Source organism: Chlorocebus sabaeus, chromosome 7, assembly GCF_047675955.1.
Source record: "Chlorocebus sabaeus isolate Y175 chromosome 7, mChlSab1.0.hap1, whole genome shotgun sequence".
Classification (NCBI taxonomy): Eukaryota; Metazoa; Chordata; class Mammalia; order Primates; family Cercopithecidae; genus Chlorocebus; species Chlorocebus sabaeus.
This window is the reverse complement of record NC_132910.1, coordinates 125,964,247-125,985,618: the sequence shown is the minus strand read 5'-3', so window position 1 is coordinate 125,985,618 and position 21,372 is coordinate 125,964,247.

The window sequence follows — 21,372 nt, the reverse complement described above, 5'->3', positions numbered from 1 at the left end:
CCCAGCTACTCAGGAGGCTGAGGCAGGAGAATCGCTCGAACCCAGGAGGTGGAGGTTGCAGTGAGCCAAGATCCCACCACTGCACTCCAGTCTGGGCAACAAAGCGAGACTTGGTCTCAAAAAAAAAAAAAAAAAAAAAAGACATTTGACTTTGAAAAGAGAAGGGGGATTTTATTGCAAAGGAGAGAAGGAAGAAGGACAGGGAATTGAAGAAGTTTTTGTAATACAGTCCCTATTATCTTTTTCCCAATCTGAATGGGAGAATTTCCTTGCACCCACGGGGAAACAGAGGGCTCAGAAGTTAGATATGGTGGAAAACGTAAATCAGGAGATGAGCAGAGGGTGAACCAGCAGGACTAAGGATTGCCAGCAATGTTGAGGGGTCACGTGAGGTTGGTCTTTGTCAAGTTGTAGCTGCAGAGTTCTGGATGGTAGTATCATTTCCCTGCAGCTGTTGCAGCCCAGAGTAGACTAAGGGAATGAAGACAGCTGGGTTCCTCCAGGACTAATTTTTTTCAAAAAAGTTTTTTTTTTTTCTTTTGTTTCCCTCCAGACGCTCCATAATACTAAATTACAGATTTGGGAAGAGTTGCAACGGTGTGGGAGCGTGGGAAGGGGGAGCTCAGCTGAGCTGGAGAGAGAGCGGAATAGCCAGGTGTCAGACTTGCACATTAAAAACAACAAGCAGAAAATCAAAGTGCCAGTGAAGCTTTACATCACTGACTGAGATAGTATAATTAAATCAGAGCAAGCTCTGACTCCTGGCTCCCACTCTCAGGTTGCTCCATTTCCACATGGTTGGGGGTCAGGTACATCAACACAAATATGTGGGTCATTTCCTTGCTTGGGGAGCCTCAAACAAAAGTTTCCTGCTGTCCTGGTGTTTCACAGAGGATATGTGGAGAGGGAAGAGAGAGGGGAAAGAGCCAGTCATGGAATAGTGCTGAGTACTGAGCCACAGCAAAGAAAGGGTCTTCAAGTTTCTTTCATCTTTCCTGTAACAAGATTTTAACAAAAAGGAAGGCCTTTATGGAAGCTCCCAAATACAGAGACACTTGGGCTAGAAACGCGGATAGGCAGAAGAGCTTGGCTGGCCCAGAGGATCTGAGTCCTTGACTACAACTCCCTCCAGAGATTGCAATGCACTTGGTCTTACACCAAGTCTGGTGTGTAAAGGGCAGCTTTTCCCAGTGAAGTCTGCCAGTTAAAGCCTTTGTAATTGCCTATAGTCAGGCCTGAAAAATCTCACATCATTGTTTTGGCCAGGAGCTAGACTCCTCGGGAGAGTTATAAAACCTGCAGAGGACTCTGTGCTGGTAAAAAGGTAATACATTGCAAGTGCTATTTTAGAGTGAAGAAGAGATAGGTGATCACAGACAAAGAGTCATTTCCAAACAACTCTCTTTGTGATTTTCAAACTGCAGTTAAAAATTCACCTGAGGATTTGTTATGAAAGCATCTTTCTAAGTCTCACCCAGAGATGTAGACTCAGTCATTTTGGAATGGGCACATAAATCCCCATTTAAAGCAAACATGCAGGTGATTCTGTTGCCAATAGTTTTAGAAAAAACTGTCTAAGTATGCGTAGCAAATGGGGAGTAAAGATAAAAATCTTCCAACGTTGATATCTTCCCCTGTGTGAGAGGGACAAATTGATACACAGAAAGCAAAGGAAATGAAAGAAGCCTTCCGCCAACAGAAGGAAAAACAATGGAGGGGGCGTAATTACTGACGACATTAGCAAAGTAGATAACATTTGCTGGCGGCTTTTCTACTTTCTAATTCAATCTTAATAACATTATTAGTGGCATTCTGTGGATGGCAGTTTTTCAATTCATTTTACAAAATGGGCCACTGAGGCTCAGAATTTTAGCAACTGGACCAAGATTGCTATAACTGGTTGGAAGCCTTCAACTTTGCCTGGTATATTTCTTATTTCACTCAATCTTGTCTCCAGATCACCACTGAGGGTGTTACCAGCAGCGAATCCACACAGGTCTGCAGCAAATTTGATCCTTGTCTCCCTGGAGGAAAGAATGAAGCCGAGGGGCAGAAGTAGGTTTAAGGCAGAGGGAGAGACCGAGGCAAGTTTTAGAGCAGGAGTGAGACTATTAAAATGTTTGAAAGCAGGAATGAAAGGCAGCAAAGCATACTTGGAAGAGGGCCAAGCAGACCATTTGAGAGATCCAGGTACATCATTCAGCACCGGACTTGGGGTTTTCCACATTGGCAAGGTTGCAGGCTTTGCATTTCTCCTCCCTTGATTCTTCCCTTGGGGTGAGCTGTCCACATGCATGGTGGCATACCAGCATTTGGGAGGGGCCACAGGTGCCACAGGTGCCACATGTGCAGTGTGTTTACTGAGTTTGGGCACGTGTTCACTTGAGTGTTTTTCCCTTGCCAGTCAAGCGTTTCCAGAGGAAGGTCATATGCAGGTTAAACTCTGCCTTTTTGCCTCTGAGTGCACATGCTTGAGCTGGCTCGCCTAACTCCTGAGTTCTTATTGGGAAATGGCTGATCATCAACTTCAGGTGTTTTCTCTGTATTGGCAGACTGTCTTCCCCTGGGACCAGCTGCAACAAAATATCGTTTCAGAGAGAACATTTAATAACCGCCTGACCAGCACCTGAGGGTCGCCTGACATTCCTTGAGGGGAGAGGGGGTCTCCTGCCCTGCCCGTCTCTGCCTAGCTACCCACTCTAATAAGTGCAGTATCTCTTCCTTCCCTATATAATTCTGATAGAACAGCTCTCACAGAGCAGAAACCTAGAGGTCTAATTTGAATAATTCTTTCTGATTTTACCTTGCTTTCTCCTTCTTTTTCTCCTTGTTTCTACTCTAAGACTTTCACGCGGTAATACCCCTATTTTAGCTTGAATTCATTTTTCCATGTATCCCAGTAGCATTGATCTTCTATTCTGACCTCTCTTGTTAGCAGATTCCAAGCAGCCGCATTCAACAAGCAAGAAAACAAACACTGGAATAAAATACTAAAATGTATCATGGAATAAAGTTTTAATGTCTCCGTTTAATTTTTTATTTAAAATAAAAGTTGTTCATTTCTCATGAAAACCAAAACAAAGTTGAAAGCTTTGATAAGACCTCGTCACTCCCGGCTTTAAAATAACATTCAAATTTATCTCTTTTGAACTTTTAAAACTTCATTACTTATTTTGAAAAGTTACATATTTTTTTGTCCCTCTAAGATTTTCTAAATTTCCCAAGGGATTTGTCACCTAGCCAGTAACCAATGAATGCCTTCTGTTGTATAGATTTGTAAGGATTTTAACAAAGAAAAGTAGGCCATTTATTTTCAGATTGATACAGTCAATTCAAGAACTGCATAAACACTAATTTTTACATCCCAGTTATTCTCAGAAAATTAATCTAAACTGGAATGTGCCAAGAGTAAGAAAATGAGTTGGATGGATGCACACTGAAATAAATCTTTATCCTAGCCTGAAGGGGTTTGCTTACATGCTCCTAAAGTAGATCCATAGCCAACAAATTGAATTTCAGATTGCTTTAACTTCAGCAAATAGACATTCAATTGTCTGCCCCAATAGAGAGGAAATATTTGCAAAATATTATTTATAAAGCTCCTCAAACAAAAGTGGTTTCTTCTTTTAAAAATATAACTTACTTGGTTTTTGGAAGCTGAATGCTTGGCTTTATTTAATCAGAGCTTTAAGTGGGCTCTGCTCAGCTTTCAGAGGACAATGCATGATGTTATTTTTTTTTCCCCTGTATGGCATTCAAGGATATTCTAAAGCTATTCAATTCATGATTCTCAATCATTTTATACCTTGGAATTGGGAAATAGTGTCGATGAATAAAACCAAACTCCATAAAATATTTGAAGAGATTTATTATGAGCCTCAAATGTGAGTGACCATCGCCTGTGACATAGCCTCACAAGGTCCTGCGAACATGTGCCCAAGGTGGTTGGGTTACAGCTTGGTTCTACACATTTTAGGGGAACAGAAGTTACAGGCAAAGACATAAATCAATACATGTAAGGTATACATTTGTTTGTCCCGGGAAGGAGGAGTCAAATAATTCCTGATCGGCAATTGAAAGAGTTAAGCTTTTCCTAAAGAGTTGAAGTCAGCAGAAAGAAATGATTGAGTTAAGATAAGGGGTTGTGGAAGCCAAGGTTCTTGTTATATACATGAAGCCTTTAAGTAATAGGCTTCAGAGAGAATAGATGGTAATTTTCTCTCATTGGACCTTACAAGGTGTCAGACTCTCTGGAGAGAACCTAATAAGGGAAGGAAATTATTTACAGAATGCAAGTTTCTCCCATAAGACACAGCTTTGCAGGCCCACTTCAAAATATGTCAAAGAGAATATATTTTGGGGTAAAGTACTTTGATTTCCTTCAGGCCTTGTTATGCTATACCAGGGTCACGTTGAAGTTGGGTATCATTGCCACAAATAATCTGTTTTGTGAGTCTTATGATTTCTATTTTAATGTTAATGCTGGTCAGTTGTGCCTTAACTCCAAAGTGGGGGAACAATGAGGCATGCCTGGGCTGACACTTCGCATCATGGTCTAAACTAGTTCTCAGGTTTCTTTGGGAACCCCTTGGCTAGAAGGTAGGTCCATTCAGTCACTTGAGGGACTTAGAATTTTATTTCTGGTTTACAATAGTAATCTAAGTTTAGAATATTTTTAACTTTTATTTTAAGTTCAGGGGTACATGTGAAGCTTTGTTACATGGGTAAACTTGTGTCATGGGGTTTGCTGTACAGATTATTTCATCACCCAGGTATTCCCATTAGTTATTTTTTCCTTATCCTCTCCCTCCTCCTACCTTCTACTTTCTAGTAGGCCCCATTGTGTGTGGTTCCCTTGTATGTGTCAATGTGTTCTCATCATTTAGCTCCAACTTGCAAGTGAGAACATGTACAGTATTTGGTTTTCTGCTCCTGTGTTAGTTTGCTAAGGATAACGGCCTGCAGTTCCATCCATGTTCTCACAAAAGACATGATCTTGTTCTTTTTTTATGACTGCATAGATTCCCATGGTGTTTATGCACCATATTTTCTTCATCCAGTCTATCACTGATGGGCGTTTAGGTTAATTTCATGTCTTTGCTATTGAGAATAGTGTTGCAATGAACATACACGTGCATATGTCTTTATAATAGAATGATTTTTTTTTTTTTTTTTGAGAGGAAGTCTCACTCTGTCGCCCAGGCTGGAGTGCAGTGGCATGATCTTGGTTCAATGCAACCTCCGCCTCCCAGGTTCAAGCGATTCTCCTGTCTCAGCCTCCCGAGTAGTGGGGATCACAGGCGTGTGCCAACATGCCCGGCTAATTTTCTGTATTTTTAGAATGATTAATATTCCTTTGGGTGTATATAATCCCAGAAATGGGATAAATGGGATTGCTGGGTTGAATGGTATTTCTGTCTTTAGATCTTTGAGGAACACTTTTAAATTTCTTTATCTGTAAGGAGTTCATAGAAACTGCAGAAAATAAAATGACTAATATTGACAATAAAAGGTACAATGGTGCTTTCAGGTGAGATCCTGAGACTGAAAAATTATACCTAAATTTTTAGACCTCTTATTATTTTACTGCATTACCTGTCTCTTCAGTTGCAATTACCCTCTGCACCACCAAACTCTTAGAGAAAAAGGCACAAAGGAAATATTTAAAACATGAGATTCGTGAATGCCAATATGTTACTATGGAATGCACTCCGATGAGAAACTAAAAAGGACTTGCAACTTCAAAAACAGAGTTGTCAGTCATATTCATCCTTCAGAGAAATTTAAACAAACAAAAACATTTTCTCTATAGTAAGGACTTGAGTAGTAAGCTCATGTAATTGCTTCTGTGCTTTCAGATGCCAGTCTATTCAATGACGTCTTCCCTACACATTGTTTAATCACCTGCTGATCAAACAATGCAGACATTAGTAATCAAACAATGTTATCGCCACTTTCTTTTTGGGAGTACTTGACTATATATGGTAGACTCTAGAAGAGACATACATTTCAAATTGACTGTTAATTTATATAAAATGAAGTTATTTATATCTAACAACCAAGAAATTTGATGAAATTTACTGTTTTATAAAGTCCCCATTTTAACATCTTTGGTCATAGACAATTATGAGAAAAGGTTAAAAAACATCCATCAATTGCTTTTCCTGTATAAGAGCAATCTGTTAATCTTGGCTACATATAGGTATGTTTCCTCATTTGAAAGAGGATCAAAACAAATACTGTAGCTAATGAAAAAATTGGCTTATATCATTTGTTTATCAAAATGATACACCCTTTTGAACATAAAGAAAAGAGAAGATTAACACTACTATTGTTGATCAGGTTATTCCATTTAGATTGAATCTAAAATTAGAAAACTCTGGTCACTGTTCTTGTTTTTTGTTTGTTTTAGTAAAATTAGGCCATACTATAAGACTTGGCAAATTACAATCTTCGTTTATTTGATTAGTGACCTGAAGATGTCAGCTTTCATAGTTTTATCTTGAACCCTTAGAGAAAAGAGTTTTGAGGAAAAAAAAAAACATGTATTGTCAGTATTTTTAAGTAAACAATTAAAATATAGCTAACTGAGATAATTTAGCCTGAAATAAATTTGAGACCATTGTCATGAAATTTGTGTAGAAATATCTCCTGACTTGGAGCCATAAAACATACTTTAATTCCAAAGTCATCAACTTAATTAGTTATACATCTATAGATAACTCATTTCAACTTTCTGACTCAGCTTACTCATTTGTAATATAGATATTATAGAGTTATTCAGAGATTTATTTTTCAAAATATCTCAAATTGTGTAATTAAAGACATATGGTAACTCTAAAGCGTTGTATCTGTAAGAGGGTAATATGAAAGTGAAAGGTACATAGATAGGTAAGCAGATAGATAGATAGATAGATAGATAGATAGATAGATAGATAGATAATTATTTTAAAAATACATTTGCTTTTATTTCCCAGTGGGTGAAGACGAGGTGAGCATGAATCTATTATTGAGCATACAATATGCGAATAATTTTTTATTTTGTTTCAAAATAGACTGAAGAAAGAGGACAGGTTAGTTGTATCTCTTCTGAGCTGGCTTCTCCTCCGTACAATCTTAGGTTGAGAGGCAGAACAGAAGTTGAGGGGCAGAACAAAAATAGGTATTTTGGAAAATGTCACACTGGGACCCAAATATAACATGTCCTAATGCAACATTACATATGTGTTATGTCTTTAAGATAATTCTTAGAATAGATATTGCCAGGTCAAAAGTTAATTGCCTCCACAATTTTGATAAATGCTGCTATATTTCCTTTGATACAGGTTATATCAATTTATGTCTTTTCTAGTCAGATATAAAAATGCCTTTCACAAACATCTCTGTTGATGTGCAATTAAATTTGAGAATCTTTCCAAATCTACTAATTGAAAACTGATATATTAATGTAGTTTGTTTGTTTGTTTGAGATGGAGTCCCACTGTGTCACCCAGGTTGGAGTAGAGTGGCACGATCTCCGCTTACTGCAACCTCTGCCTCCTGGGTTCAAGCCAGTTCAAGCCAGTGCTTTAGCCTTGCAAGCAGCTGGGGCTACAGTCGTGCACCACCGCACCTGGCTAATTTTTTTTTTTTTTTTTTTTTTTGTATTTTTAGTGGAGATGGAATTTCACCATATTGGCCAGGCTGGTCTCGAACTGCTGACCTCGAGTGATCCACCCACCTCGGCCTCCCAAAGTGCTGGGATTACAGGCATGAGCCACCGCACCCAGTCTGTAGTTTTAATTTAAGCTTACCTTATTATGAGATACTTTTAAATGTATAAAAGCCTATATGTATTTGCTTTTGTGAATGATGTTTTTCAAATAATTCTTCCCTTATCCCATCTTCATTTTCCATTTGTCTATTGATTTTTTAAAAATTATATTTAAATGGAATATTTATTTGTACTTAAATTTATCAATCTTTTCTATTATAGCTTTGATGTTATTTTTAGAAAAGCCTTTTCTAATTTTAGGTTAAGGAACGTGTCATGATTTATTCTAGTGTTTTTACATTTTCATAGGTTACATTAAATCTGTAAACAGAGATTGATTCTGGTAAAATTTATGAAATATAAATATAAATTTATTTTCCTGGTGGTTAACCAGTTACTGCAACATTATTTATTGAAAAGTCTATTTCCCTTATTCATTTTAAAGGGCAAGATTATTGTATGCTAAGTTCTTTCATGTATTTGTGTCTATTTTGTGATTTTCTATTATGCCATTAATCTATTTATATCACTGATATAACATTGTTTTGATTATTAATGGGTTATACTGTGCTATCAAATATCTAGTCATGCTAGACTATTGTAGTTTCATAAACTTTATAAATTAAATTACAGATAATTGCTATCTTTATGAAATTTGGTATACCTGTCCCTTTGTTATGCCTTTTATTCGCCCAAGACCCAAAATTATGTATATTTTCTATACATAGTACTTGCATATTTTTCAATAGAGTTAAAATACTGTTAGGTAATCTAAGTGCACAGATGTTAAGGGCGTGGTTTCATGAATAGAAAAGTGCATTCATATGTATAGCTACCATCCCAATCAACATAAATATTTTCACTACCCCACAAAGTTCCTAATATCCACTTACAGTCAAGGCCCACCAGCCAGAGCCAACCACTGCTGAATTTCTATTGCCATACATTAGTTTTACCTGTTATTTTAAAAATCTTTTGAGATTCACCTGTCTTGTTATGTACATCAGGATTCTTATTGCTGAAAAATATTCCATTTTACGAATACATGAACATTGTCTACTTGTTCTCCAGATTTATGAAGATTTTGGACAGTTAACATAAGTATTCTTTTGCCAGTTTTTTTTTTTTGGGGGGGGACCTAGTTTTTATATTTGCTTTGGAAATATGGAGGAGTGAAACTGCTACATCACAGAGTAGTTGTATGCTAATGTTATTATTTCGACACTACCAAATAGTTTTTCAAAGCATTTGGAAATTTTCATAATCCCTGCAATATACAAGAGTCCCAGTTGCTGTATGCACTAGCATTTATTGTTTTTAGATTTTAACTCATTTGTGTGGGCATGTAGTGATATCTCATGGGCTTAGTTTGCCTTTCTTTCATGATTGTGGATGATATTGTACTTTTCAATGTAATTATTCAATGTACTTTTCAATGTAATTATTGGCCACTTGAATACCTTCATTTCTGAAAAATCTGCTCAGTTCCTTCCTGTTAGAGTGTTTCCTTCTTAAAAAATATCACTTGTGTTCATTTATAACACATATAAAATGCGTGCATTTAAAAAAGTACAGTTTGAGTTATGAAAAATTCATGTTACTGTAACCACAACTAAAATTAAAACAGAATATTTTCATCACCTTAATGGTTGCCTTTTGCCTCTTTGCATCAATTCTCTGACTTGACTAGCTTCAGACAACCCCTGACATGCTTTCTATAACTGTAGATTCATTGTAATCTGTTCTAGAATTTAATATAAATGAAATCATGCCATATCTACTTTTGAGTATCTGGTTTATTTGGCTCTGCACAATGTTGTTAAGATGCAACCATGTTGTGACATCTTAGCAGTTAGTTTGTATTTATTTTATTTTATTTTATTTATTTTATGAGACAGAGTTTCACTCTTGTTGCCCAGGCTGGAGTGCAATGGTGCGATCTCCGCACATTGTAACCTGTGCCTCCTGGGTTCAAGCAATTCTCCTGCCTCAGCCTCCCTAGTGGCTGGGACTACAGGCACGTGCCACCACACCCAGTTAATTTTTGTATTATTTTTAGTAGAGACAGGGTTTCATTATGTTGACCATGATGGTCACGATCTATTGACCTCGTGGTCTGTCTGCCTCGGCCTCCCAGAGTATTGGGATTACAGCCGTGAGCCACCGTGCCTGGCCTTATATTTATTTTTAATATTATTATTTTATTATCTGTACTTATCAAAAATATTTTTATCCATTTACTTGCTGATGGATTTTGTGTTATTTTCAGTTTCTGGCTATAATAAGCACATCTGTTTTTAATATGTCTCTATAATTATTTGCATGAACAGATGATTTTCACTACTTTATAGGAAGCATATGCATAGTTGACATTAAACTGCCAAACACATTTACATTCCCACCAGCAATGTCTGAGTGTTACCAGTTGCTCCAAATCTTCAAAAACTCTTGGCATTTTCAGTCTTTTTAATTTTAGCCATCCTAGAGTGTGTGATTTCATTGATCGAGTTTCTACTTCATTGATGACTAAAAGGCTGAGCATCTTTTCATATGCTCATTGGTCGTTTCAATAACGTATTTAGTGAAGCATCAGCTCAAATCTTTTGTACTTTCAAATGTTTTCATCTTATTATGGAGATACAAGAGTTATTTATATATTCTAAAGCCTCATTCTTTGCCAGATACATGCATTATGAATATTTTCCTGTTTGGGATTGCCTTTTCACTTTCTAAATAGTGTGTTATGAAGATCAGAAATTTAAATTTTTTTGAAGTATAGTTTATCAGGGTTTTTCTTTTCACAGTTTGTAATTTATTTGATCTGATAAATGTTTGCCTACCCGAAGTTTGTAAAGTTATCCTATGTTTCTAAAAGTTTAATCGTTTTGCCTTTTACAGTGAAATGTACAAGTCATTTAGAGTTAAGTTAGTATGATTTGAGGCAAGGGATGATATTCCTTTCTTTGCTTATTCAAATGAATATCCAGTTGGTCTAACCCAATTTGTTTAAAAGGCTATCCTTTCTCCATTGAAATACGTTGGCACCTTTGTCAAAAAGCTATTTACCATGAGTGAACATCTGGATCTATTTCTGTGGTCCCCATACTTTCACTGATTTATTTAAATATATTTTCCCTATACCAACATTATCTTGATTCGTATAATTTTATTGTAAGACCTGAAATCAGGTAATATACATCTTTCAATTCTTGTCCTTTTAAAAAATCATTTTGGTTATTCTGGGTCTTTTGCATTTCTATTTAAAATTCAACTTCTCAATATCTATAAAGAAAACCTGTAAGGATATTGATGTGGGTTTTTGTAAATCTATTGATTAATAAACTAAGAACTGACAACAAACAATTTTGACTCCAAATCTATAACTATGGTTATCTCTTACTTATTTAACTAGGTTTTGGTCAATTCCTCTCAACAATATTTGCAGTTTTAAGTGTATATATTTTGCATCTGTTTTGTGAAATTTGCTTTAAAATCTTGAAATCGAATATTTCAAAATTGAATGCTATTGTAAATGGTATTGTCTCAATTCTAAATTCCAATTGATATATAAAAATACAAATGACTTTTTATATTTAGTTTTTATCTACAACTTTGCTAAATTCATTCAGCAAAGTGAATCTATTAATTTATCTAATAGTATTTTTGGAGGTTCTTTGGAAGTTTCTGTTTCTATGATTATATCTCTTATAAATAATTTCAATTTTGTCTTTTTTTCTAACCTGTAAACCTTTAATTTCTTTTTCTGGACTTACTTCACTGGCTAGGATTGCAGAGGCATCCTTGCTTTGTTCCTATTCTTAGGACAAATGTGTTTAGGCTTCATTATTAAGCATGTCATTTGCTATAGGCAGATCCTCTTTATCATAGTGAGAAAATTCTATTTTACTTCATGTTTGTTAGTACTTTTTTGGTAGCTATTAAGTTGATCATACACTTTTTAAATTTTTTTTTAGTCTGTTAATATGATGAAGTACTTTGATTGCTTTTAAAGCAGCCTCGTATTTCTGGAACAAACTCCACTTAATTCTGAAATTAATATCTGCTCATATTGTCAGGGACGTTTTTTCAGGTTCATGAGAAATAGTGGTCTCTATGTTTCTTACTCAAAGTTTTTTTCCGGTTTTGTTATTAAGATGGTGTTGGTTTCATAAAACGCAGTGAGAAGTTCTTCCTTTCTTAAAAAGATTTTTTTTTTTGGTCAGGATAGGCATTTTTTTTCTTAAATATTTAATAGGACTCACCAGTGATACATACCTCCTAAGATGGAGTTTTCTTAGTGGGAATATTTTTGATAATGAATTTAATATTTCTAGGTCTGTTCATATTTTTTGCTTCATTTTGGGCCAATTCTAGAATGTCTTTTTAAAGAGAATTTTCTATGTCATGGAAAGTGTGAAATTTGTTGAAAAAAGGCTATCAAAACATTCTTTTGTAGCACATTTAGTGCTTGTAATATTTATAGTAATGTTTGTTCCCTCACATATGCCTAATGTTGATAAATTTTTCTCTCTTTTTTGTATTTTGAATGTATTTCTAAGGATTTTGTACCAATTCCATTAATCTTTCCACAGAACCAACTTTAGCTTTCTTGTATTCTCTGCTTGACTGGGGATAACATGAAAGGTGATTTTTTTCTTCATAGTACCAGATATTTTTTTCAAAATTTCCACAATGACTATATGGTTTTTGACCAGAAAGAGAAAACAATTTGCATTGCACAATTAAATTTGAAGAAATATGGTTAAATAATTGTAAAATGTATCAAATGAGTAGAACGTGTATTAGATGTTTAGATATAAATGCATTGCTTACTAAAATATAAATAAAATAATGAAATGAGTAGTTACAAATAGACATTACTTGAAAATAAGCAGGAAACTGTTCCAGAAATAAAAAAATGCCTGCTTGTCTGTCTGCCTGTCTTCCCTGTTCTCCCCTCCCTAACCTCCTTCCCTTTTGCTAAAAAAATGTAGCATTTAAAAGAAATTTCATCCAGTAAGGGTGGCTTTACACCCTTTACCAGTAAGGTAAAGTAAGGGTGGCTCAAGCCTGTAATCCCAGCACTTTGGGAGGCTGAGGCTGGCAGATCACTTGAGGTCTGGAGTTTGAGAGCAGCCTGGCCAACATGGCGAAACCCCATCTCTACCAAAAATACAAAAATTAGCCCCGGGTGGTGGCGCACTTGTAGTCCCATTGCCTCTGGAGGCGGAGGCAAGAGAATACCTTGAACTCGAGAGGGGGGAACTGCAGTGTGCTGAGATTGCACTGCACTGCACTCCAGTCTGGGCGATAGAGCGAGACTGTCTCAGAGAAAACAACAACAACAACAACAACAATGAATCTTATCCAACACTTTTGCAATGAAATTGATATAAGCTTTAATTTTAGAGACGTAATCATCGCAGTATATTCTTTGTCCTCAAAGTAATAGAAAAATATTTCCTGGTTTGTAGCCTTTTTAGAAAACATGCTATTTTTATCATCCATCTTCTCCATTTCATCTAACTCTGTTTAAGAATGTCACTTTCTAAAATTCTTTTGGGTCCATAATTTATATTAACACTAATAGTACCAGAAATAGGTACACCAAATTTATAATATAAACGATAGGAAACTGTGAAAGTAGAAAAACATTGAATGTGAGCTTGTTAACAACTTACATTTCAGACTGATTAGCTGATAAATATTTGAGTCAACTTTAATGTAGGTTTCATTTCCATAACCTGCTGTGGTAGTTTATTGTTGATTATTTCAAACCTGAACACTCTGTTCCTGCCTTCTGCATAACTTGCTTTCTCCGTATTTTATCTTTTTCTTTCCTCAGTAACTATTAGAATTATGTTTTCCTCTTGGAAATCTAGTGCTCTTTATTCTTGAATCCCATATGCTTCTTTTCCATTAAAGCTCATAAGCTGTGCGAAAGGCATGGATCTAGTCAACAGCACTGCTGCAAGATTCTGAAACTGGGTGCAGTCACTGCAGGCACGCTTGCCAGTCGGTGAGAGGGGCATGCTTTCTTGACTGTAACTTATTTGAAAGGATCATTTCCTTTTTTTGCGTATGTGTGTTCATGTGAAATCAAATAAGGATTGTAATTATGAAAGTAAATTTTAACTTCAATTGCTATGTCAGGCATAGTTTGGCCTGATGAGAGGATACTGATCCTATTGAAAAGTAGAAATGTTGAAGCATGTGCACAGATCATAGAATGGAGTCTGTAATTTTCTGAAACAAACAGTTATTTCTGATGATTGTTTCGAAAGCTCAAATAAAGATTTTACATATGACCACGCTGAAGTGCAAAACAATAGATACTTTAGACAAAACAATCTTTTGTCTGACTGGATATTATAATGATAACAAATGGTTTAGGTTTGAGTAATCTCACATGGATTTTATCCCATACATAATATTCTACAAAATATGATTCCTTAGTTTAATATTTCTGTCCCAGTTTTGTTCCAAAGTAATTTCAGATGCAAAAGTGCAGCATCTGGGTAGACTTAATGTGCTGGATGGGTTAGTCACTTTCTGCTAATTTCATGTTATTGTGCATACAATATTTAAAAGAGCATGGCTAAATCTAGATATAATTAACTATCTGAAAGTTCTACTAACACAGCAGCTTTGACTTATCTAAGTGGAAATGCTCCTTTGTTTTTCATAAAGATGATTTGGACAGATATTAGAATACTAAAAATGCAATAGTGGAAAGTGCTGTCAATTTCAATGAACTCAAATCTTTATGTTCCAGGCTATATCTGAACCTGATTCCCTCTGAAGAGGATCATTTTTTTACATACCATCATGTTTCCTTGGCCCTTTTTTTTTTTAAACTTCTGCCCCACCAGGGTGCCTATTAGAGAATTTCTTCCAGGATATTCAAATTCTACAGATGATATCTGTTTAGCATTCAAAGACATAATTCTCACAGTCCAAAAGAGGGAGTGAGTTTTCTATGCAGGAGGCAGTAACATAAAGAAATCAAAATAGCAGAGGAGCTTTTCCGAGGGTCAGTCTGTCTGCCTTTTAATGGAGACCTTGGTAGAGAAACCAATGGTCTCAGTTCCCTGAAAATCTACAAGGTAAGCTTCCTCTAAGGTCATAAATGTCACAATTGCACTTTGGATATCTTTGTACAATATTTTGTCTGCCTCTTTTAGTGAAATTCTGGGATTTATTCAATATTATCCATTTAAATAATAAGAAATGAGTGATAATCTTTAAATGAAATAATGCTAGTACCAATTGTTTGTCTACTTTTGACCAAATATAATCTCTGAGAACCCCATTCTTCAGTATAATATATAAAAACTGATTAGTAGTAACTCATACAGGGACTTTGCATGTGGAATACCTTGGCCGTCTTTATCATGATATTGCTTTAAGAATGATGAACGGCCAGTTAATTAGGAAAAGGGTAGATATCTTCAAGTATCTCAGGCTAATGAGACCATCTGTCTTATAAAATTTTAACTCTCACTAAGAAAGAAAACATAGTTGACAACCATTTATTTAGGCATAAAAGGGCAGTCAGTATTTGGGAGCTAAATGTTCTTATACTTTAAGAATTCTTACACTGACCAAAGGAAATGATTATAATTATTGTGAAATATTGGAACTGAATTAAGGTCAGCATCTACCATGTTCCAGCTAAATGAGCATGTCTTGGGTCATTTATTATCTGGAATATATTAGTGGCAGGAGAAAAGACAAGGGAGACTTTGTGAAAAACAGAGAGCAAGGGGTTGGATGATAAAAGTGTTTAAACTTCTCAGGGAAATTTATTTGAAGATTTAGCAAGCAACTGTGAGATGGAGGGAGGAATACTCATTTAGAAAGTGTGCATTTCTGGCCGGGCATGGTGGCTCATGCCTGTAATACTAGCACTTTGGGAGGCCGAGGCAAGTGGATCACAAGGTCAGGAGTTCGAGACCAGCCTGGCCAACATGGTGAAACCCCGTCTCTACTAAAAATACAAAAAAGTAGCCTTGTGTGGTGGCGGGCGCCTGTAATCCCAGCTACTAGGGAGACTGAGGCAGGAGAATGGCATGAACCTGGGAGGCAGAGGTTGCCGTGAGCCAAGACCATGCCACTACACTCTAGCCTAGGCGACAGAATGAGACAGTGTGCATTTCCTCAGCCACCCTTGAGTGAAGGATAGGGTTCCATGGGATATCCCTGTTGTGCACAACTGCTATGTGTAGAGCAATTTGCAACTTAACAATCTCTCCTTATAGCCTTATTACATCTCATTTTTGTTTTCTATCACTTTCCTTATGTTGGTGAGACATCCTATTTGATGGAGGGCCACACCATTTTCTGTGGCAGAGCAGTCCTAAAAGTAAGGTTGGGTATCCCAGAGGCTCTGTAGTCTTTCTAGCACAATACGCCAAACAGGCTGCTTTCCCTACTCTCTCCTCCAGGGTTGAAATAGTTCTCCCACCCGCACTTCAATATGCACGGCAATTTTCTATTCAAGCATCCAAAGTGGAGGCTCTCCTACCCTAACTGAGGCTCTCCTACCCTAATTCCTACCCTCACTGAGAGACTGCAAAACATGCTAGTCTACAAACTTAGTGTAGACACTTTCCTCAGCAATCTAGAAACGACTGAACAGATGCTATTTCTACTAAGCAGAATACAGAGGTGGCAACAAGGGCAGATAATTCGTGGCTTCCTATGAAACTGTCATGGAATATTTGCCTAATCGCCCCAGAAGGACAAATGTTCATGCAAGTAATTTCTCTCCTCTGTTTAGAAACAACTCTGTTCACTCTGATTTTTTAAAAGCCTAATAATAAAAAAAATTGTTGATAAGACTTAGACATGTTTAGGTAAATATTGTTGAAGTTTATGTAAATGTTTGAAACGAATAGATAATGAGACACCCTATGGAATTGATATTCTGGTTTGTTAAAAATATTTACAATACGAATTACCAACGTAAAAAAAAGACTTTTGAAAAGCCAGGTGTGGTGGCTCACACCTGTAATCCCAGCACTTTGGGAGGCCAAGGTGGGTGGATCACCTCAGTTCAGGAGTTTCAGACCAGCCTGAGCAACATGGAGAAACCCCGTCTCTACTAAAAATTAAAAAAAAAAAAAAAAAAAAAAATTAGCTGGGTGTGTTGGTGCATGCCTGTAATCCCAACTACTCGGGAGGCTGAGGCAGGAGAATCGCTTGAACCTGGAGGGTGGAGGTTGCGGTAAGCCAAGATCATGCCATTGCACTCCAGCCTGGGCAATAAGAGCAAAAAAAAAAAAAAAAAAAAAAAATCTCAAAACAATAAATAAATAAAAAACTAGACTTTTGAAAATTCTTAAGAATGATTTATCATGACTTTTTAATAATCCCAACTTAATCTTTGTTTGTAAATCCTTAAAAAACCTGAGGATTCTGAAGAGCACGGACAACATCCTTATCAACATCATCGTTATGTAGTTTTATGAGGCAACTTCTGGCTCTTTGTATTTATTTATTGGGGTTCTGGATGGCCCACAGTTTTCTATAGCATGCTATATTTTTGTTTGTGCATTAATTCCGTTGATATTTATTGGGAATCTAGGATGTCTCTGGCCTAATTTCTAACTGTAGCATTTCATTACTCTGGAGAACAAATTGTCCCTGTTAGGCATATTTTCCTGACCTCAGGGAGCATTTTAAATAACAAGGTACATAGGGAATGCTGACCCCGTGTAGATCATCAACTCAGATATTTCCCTTAAAATGCCTTTAATAAGTACAGTTTCTAATTTTTGTCTTTGGAATAATATGGCATTGAATATTAATAAAGATAGGAGTTCACTGAAGCTACACCAAAACTATTAGCACTTATGAGATAAAAATAAATTAAGATAAAAGAAGAAATCATGATGAAAGTGGATGTTATATCTTCTGATGTTTTCGCCAAAAAAAAAAAAAAAAAAAAAAGGCTTTCATTTTCATTTTTCAAGGATTTGATACTCAGCATCAATTTAAAGTAACCTTGCCTTGGATCTTGATGTAAATATTCACTTCATTGTTGTAACTGATGAAAGTAAAGCCACTTAACAAACTATTTGTAAGTTGTACTTTATTCTATAAACTATGAGTGTTAGGTCCATGACTGTCTTGTTTACTCCTCTCTCCCCAACATCCAGCCTTGGTCCTGTTGAAACTTACATGTTCAATGTATTTCTTACATTATGACATGTATTTACATGTATAATATGTACATATACATATTAATGATATCTGATATCAATAAGAGGACTGATTATAAAAATGACCAAGTTACATGTCTGGAAAATTTTATATAATTCTTATGAAGAGCAGCAAATAAGTACATTTCAAAATTAAACTCCTATGCCCTTTCTCATTTCAAATAGACTTATAGGGAGTTTTCAGAAAGACGGAATAAGAATGAAAGTAGGAGTTGGTTGCAGTGGCTCATTCCGGTCATCACAGCATGTTGGGAAGTAGAGGTAGGTAGATGGCTTGAGGCCAGGAGTTCAAAAACAGCCTGGGTACACAACAAGACCTTATCCACACACACACACACACACACACACACACACACACACACACATTAGTCAGGCATTGTGGTGCTTGACTGTGGTCCCAGCTACTTAGGAGGCTGAGGTGGGAGGACAATTTAAGCCTGGGAGTTTGAGGCTGTGGTGAGCTACAATCACACCACTGCACTCAGCCTGGGTGACAGAGCAAGACCTTGTCTCTAGAAAAAAAAAAGGAGAAGAAGGAGAAGGAGAAGGAGAAGGAGAAGGAGAAGGGGAAGGAGAAGGAGGGGAAGGGGAAGGGGAAAGGGAAGGGGAAGGGGAAGGGGAAGGAGAAGGAGAAGAGAAGGAGAAGGAGAAGAAGAAGAAGGAGGAATGGAAGTAGGAAGAGGAAAACAATCACAAGTGCATATAAGAACATACAAACCAATGATAAAGATGACCACAACCACAGTGATTAAAGTTGCCTCTAAGATTTGTGGCAGTCAGAGCAAGACGTTAAAAGCTTTTTTTCTCATTATCAAAAGGGAGAAAGTATGTCAGCTCTCAGAGGAAAGCAAGATGTTCTAGGACAGTGTCAGTTAATAATAGTGGTTGGCTATTAGTAGCAGACACAGTAGAATGACAACCGAACACATCAGGGTTTTTTCTCACACAATGAGCTGTGTGGGGAGAGGCAGTTGTGTTGGTTCTGGGGATCAGGAATGTCAGGGTCAAGCTTTCTGCCATTCTCTTGACTTTTTCTTCTGTTCCCAAATAGGTTGCTGAGCTCAGCCTCCTGACACCCAGGAGATCATGGGTGAGAGTCTAGAAGTTGGTAGTGTTTAAGAAAAGTTAGTAGTATTCAGAGAATTCCTCCATATAGAAACTGGTGCTTGAATGCTAAGGCCCCAAATTCAGTCCAATTGAGTCACTAGCCATAAAAGATCTGATTCATGCAGAAGGGACAAAACTGAAATATTTTGTGAGTTTTGATATAGGAACTTGTGGTCTGCTCACAAAGAACAATAAAGAAGCCAATGCTTTGTGCTACAAGTCCAGAAGGGCTGAATATAGAGAGCCAATTTTAAGTCTATAGCTCCCTTAACATTTGCTAGCCACGAGATTTTCCCCAGAATGTGATGTGGAATCAAGCCTACAAGTCGATTTAAATCATGAGATAAGGAATGCTGAAGGAAAAGGACCTAGGTGTGTCTCTGTATTAATTCATAGATGGATATGAGAGATGTTGGTACAAAATTTATTATTGAAAAAGAAGTAGAAAATAAAGGAAATACATTTTGTGCAGAGGGAGCAGAAACTGTAGGACACAGATTCAATAAATAGACTAAATCCCCTGCCCCATCAAACATCATTCATAAATGTATTGCTTCTAATACAATATTTAAACATTGCAGCATATTTTCAGAAGAATTTGTGCTTCTTAACTCAACATAGTAATTACACATAATAGTACTTAGAAAATGTTAAACAAGTTGACTCACTCTATCTAATTGTATTTACAAATGCATTTAAGTTTAAGACTATTTTATTTGGCAATACCAAAATAAGAAAAACTGCAACAAAATTTATGCTCATGAAATTATGTGTTCTATGTTGACATTTTAATCTTGAAAAGTGAAGTCACTAAGCTTATATACAAACCAATTCTCTACAGAGAATGTTCTATGCATATTCTTGAAATCTTCTCTGATTCTTCCTTGGTTTACATGAAAATCCTAACAATTCTAAAGCCGCTATTGTTTTGAAATTACTAAGGCTGAAACCTCATATCCTAGAATTTTTTTTTAAACTTCAATTTTTATTTTGTAAAAGGCTTTCCCTTAATTTATATCATTGTGCATTCGGATGAAATATTAATGATAATGGACAGCTGTACTTTCCATCTGAAAAGAACATCTGTGTAATGCTAGCATTGTGAAAGTGGAAAACATAACTACATATCATTAAGCTGGCTGAAATTACAATGGAGATGTAACTGAAGGAAATTCTTTTAAAAGTGAGATTTTTGGGTTTTCTTGTTGTTATAATGACTTGGAAAAGGTCCCTGAAGAAGTTTCTGAATTATATATACCAAAATTTAGACAGAAACTTTTTTGAAATGCTTGACCACCTACTACTTGTATCTTGTTGTGTGATGTGAGAATAACTTTTAAAACAGTAAGTATGCATTTTAATGAACACGGATTTTCACACTCCTCACTAGAAATCTCCATAGAGATACTGTAGGATTGCTTCAGCAACAGCTACTCCACTGGGAATACCTCCCACTGCACTCTAGGAATCAGGAAAGTCATTAAACTGAAAACAGGGAGAAAACTGGGTGCCTCAGGGGTAGACTTAACAGGAATGAGGAATGAGTTTTTTGAAGTTATTTTTGTCCTTGTCATGGCTTGCCCTTGAGCACAGGAAATTAAATAATGCAAACCAACAGAGGTATAATATTGAGTAAATATGTATCAATATGGGGTAGAAAGACAGTATTTTTAAGCATGTTTAATTAATTCTGGAAATAAGAAAGGTCTTTCTAGAATAAGTTATTTGCCTAGTGAAAATAAATACCTTGATTCAGTTGGGCGTTCTTTTAATAGTTTACATGAATATGAAAAGTCCTTCCTCGTGTGTTTTTGCCTACAGTATTTGAAACGAGGAATTCTGAATGCTGTAAAAACCACACCGAGCATTCCCATGGTTTAGTGCAATTAGTTTTCCACTCATGTGACCGTCCAGTGGGATGTGTGTCACCTGCCTCCAACCTGATGATTTGGGGAGCCAGCGTCTTTCCCTCTTGTGATATTGCCATCTCTTCGGACATGAGAGTCCTTTGCTCCCAGCTGGCAAATAGAAAAAGAGAACAGACAAGGCAAACTCACTTCTCAATTGTGTCAGCCTAGAAGTGTGACATTTGACTTCTCATTCACAGTCCACTGGCCAGAACTGTATGCCCAGTATACAATTCTCCAGCAAGAGAAGCTGGTGTTTCTTTATTTTTTTATTTTTATTTTTGTAGAGAGGGGGTCTCACGTGTTGTCCAGGATGGTCTCGAAATCCTGGCCTCAAGAAATCTTCCTGCTTCAGCCCCGTAAAGTGCTGGGATTATAC